The sequence below is a fragment of the Triticum dicoccoides genome, unplaced genomic scaffold (genome assembly GCF_002162155.2).
Source record: "Triticum dicoccoides isolate Atlit2015 ecotype Zavitan unplaced genomic scaffold, WEW_v2.0 scaffold59314, whole genome shotgun sequence".
NCBI classification, from domain to species: domain Eukaryota; kingdom Viridiplantae; phylum Streptophyta; class Magnoliopsida; order Poales; family Poaceae; genus Triticum; species Triticum dicoccoides.
The window spans coordinates 31,669-35,101 of NW_021284603.1; the positions used below are offsets into that span (position 1 = coordinate 31,669).

The 3,433-nt window shown below is 34.2% G+C and overlaps 1 non-coding gene across 1 annotated transcript; it reads right to left on the bottom strand.

The window, feature by feature from the left end:
• Positions 1-921: 921 nt before the first annotated feature.
• TRNAT-AGU lies at positions 922-995 on the bottom strand. Its single transcript has one exon. It is a non-coding gene; the product is annotated as a tRNA-Thr (tRNA).
• Between the last annotated feature and the right edge of the window lie 2,438 nt (positions 996-3,433).

Below are 3,433 nucleotides of genomic sequence, written 5' to 3' on the forward strand. Positions count from 1 at the left end.
AGCATACTAATTATCAATGTTGATCTCTTACCATGTCAAGGCTAAATACAGAAACCTTACAAAAGGCTAAATACAGGTCATGCTTTTAATATTCCTGTTACCGGGAGTTGATATAGTTGCAACCGCATTGTGTTGATCACAATTACGAGCGCATTACGGCGTGTGTTAGGATAGACATGTTTGGTTGTTGACGGTGTCCTGGACATAGACTGAGAGAAACAAAACAATACAACAAGTACGAGCTGGTGTTGTCTGTCTTCTGCCGAGTTGAAGCCAACCGAATAAAAAAATGCAAGAATAGTTCAATACCAGTATATGATATGCTAAAAAAATAATTTAAAATATTATCTGAAAATTTTCCAGAGGCATTTAACTGAATCCACAGTAACAGTGAACATTGGTTCCCCTAGGTAAATTTTCTTATGGTTGGGTTGCCAAGACCATGGTACAGGCTCCTGCTCTGGCAATGTGTTGCGATAAGTCTTAATCCCTATTTAATTACTCCACCAATCACTCGCACTAGTACTTGTCTGTTGCATGTTACAAGTTCAAGTATAGTATATGTTGTGTGTATGGTACATGCAACTTGTCAGATGTTAACTAAAAAGATCATGTCAGCATTCCAAGCATACTAATTATCAATGTTGATCTCTTACCATGTCAAGGCTAAATACAGAAACCTTACAAAAGGCTAAATACAGGTCATGCTTTTAATATTCCTGTTACCGGGAGTTGATATAGTTGCAACCGCATTGTGTTGATCACAATTACGAGCGCATTACGGCGTGTGTTAGGATAGACATGTTTGGTTGTTGACGGTGTCCTGGACATAGACATAGAGAAACAAAACAATACAGCAAGTACGAGCTGGTGTTGTCTGACTTCTGCCGAGTTGAAGCCAACCGAATAAAAAAATGCAAATGCTTTCATCGAGAGTTGAACTCAAGACCTCCCGCTTACTAAACGGGTGCTCTAAACAACTGAGCTATGAAAGCGTCTTCGGCCATTGAAAATCTTGTTTCCACTTGTGCTGCTATTTGATTTATAGTACAGTTCATTGTTCAATCCCATTTCTGTTTTGTTTCAAATACTCACGCCCCGTAATTTGAATCATCATCCTTTAATTCCCTCTTTAGGGGAATTAAAACTTTTTTATCTAACCCTTCCTAAATGGTTTGCCAATTTATCCACACCTTTGCATACAAACTCCGTTTGAACATATATTATCACAAGATATTATTTCGAAACTTGGAATTCAAATACATATCAAATTTAATGTTTTCAAACTTAACCTTTTGAAGTCATACATAAATATGATCCGAATAAAATAAGAATTCAAATAAAACATGATAAAAGCACAAGAATCAAGTGCTATGAAGTAGCCAATGGTGATCAAACAGGATCTTCTTGGAGTTGGTTGTGAGCTTCTCGGTTCTCGATCCTTCGGTGTGCTTGAAGGAATGCTTGGATCCTGTTTGAGTCAAGTTATGGCTCCACCATGGCACCATTTGTAGAGGAATTGCATGTTCTCCGGGCCATCTCTCTTATTTTCCGATGATCATGGTGTGCAAGATAAAAAAAAGAGTAGTACGTAACATACCTGCTTACGTGCGTACACATGCAGATGCTTAACGCAAGGTCGCGCTAGGCTTGGCTACGCTTGAGGCGAGGCATTCTTTGGTAAATTCAAAAAGTTCAAAATTTAGTAAATTATTCAAGACTAAACTTTTGTTAAAACAAATCAAGGAAATTGTTCGTGACATATTTTAAAACATTAAAAATAAGCTCAAATTTCTAAAAAGTTCCAAAATTCAGGAAATGTTCGAAATTTTTAATAGTTTTTTAGGATTTAAAATGTTCACTTTTAAAAAATATTCAAAATTTAAAAAATCACAAATAACGTTTTTGTCCAAAATATTTGCAGAATTCCATAAAAGTTCATGGATTCGAAAACAATAAACAAAAAACCCCACCATGATTATGAAATTATATAAAAAAAGATCCGAAAGCTTGCCAAAACCTGTTGAGAAGCGCCCGGAACCTTTAAAAAAACTGCTCCCACATTCGGTAGCGCTTAATGGGCCGACCAACACCTTGCTCACGTGAGCGATACCATCGATATATATTTGCCATGGCTATCTCTGTGTCTTTTTATCAGTTTTCTTCACTTTGGTTTCCGTTTCCATTTTTCTTTTCTTTTCTTATTTTAAAGTACACATCAACTTTTTACAATGCACAGTGTACATTTTTCGTATACATGCATAATATTTTTAGATACTTATTCAAATACATGATGAACATATATTCAAATACATATATTTTCTAAAAACTAAATGTTGAAAATTTTGGAATAAGAATTTTAAATTTTTGGACTGGTAAAAAACATAGTTTTAAATCTATGTGAACATTTTTTACATTGTATAAATATTTCTTTAAAGTTCCACAACATATTCTTGAAATGAGTGAACATTTCATTTAAATGTCACATACTACCTTTATTGAATCATACAATACTTCTCTTAAATTGCGAACATTTTTTACATTGTGGAAAATGTTTTTGAAATATTTGAACAGTTCTTAAATAATACATTTATTTTAAATTACGTGATTTTTTACATTGTGTAAATAGTTTTTTCAAAAAATTTACAAACATTTTGTTGAAACACATAAACATTTAAAGAAGTATCATGAGCATTTCTTATTGAATGTTTTCAACCTTTCTTAGATGTTGCACGAACATTATTTTCATACAACATTAATATTTTTTAAATGTGCGATGAACACTTTTAAAAATTTAAGTAAAGTAATTCTGAAATAAGCTTATTTTTTGGGAATACAAACAAAATTTACTAAATAAGAAAAAAACCAAAGAAACAAAACAAACGAACTAACTAACTAATGGGCCAACCCAGTACAGTGTCGCGCAGAGGCGAGACGATGTTCCTTTTGTTGCGGGAGAGACATATCCACTCCCATATGTACCGCCGACTATTACTAGCATATCCACTTACAACAATGTATATAGGCTCCATTATGCCCTACAAAAGGCTCCATTCAAAAATTAAATAGGTTTATTTCAAGTGCTCCCCAAAAAACATGTTTGTTCTGAGTTCATCGGTATATTAACTACAACTAAAGCAAGTGTAACCAACAAGGATCAGAGAAAACCATACCAATGTCGCACTGTTGCTAATGACAAAAACTTATGGCCACCTTCATGCTACTTACATGCACATGAGTTGAATACCAGGGAGCACACAAAAAGTACACCCAATGTAAGCAAAGCCTAGAAGGTTTATGTATGGACAATACCATCTCAAATGCGAGCAAATAGCGTAAAACTATCACAATTAGGGCTTCCCTCCCCAAAAATGACCACATTACATAGACCTAACCAAATGCTATCCCTTTTTTTTGCAAAACACTACCAATT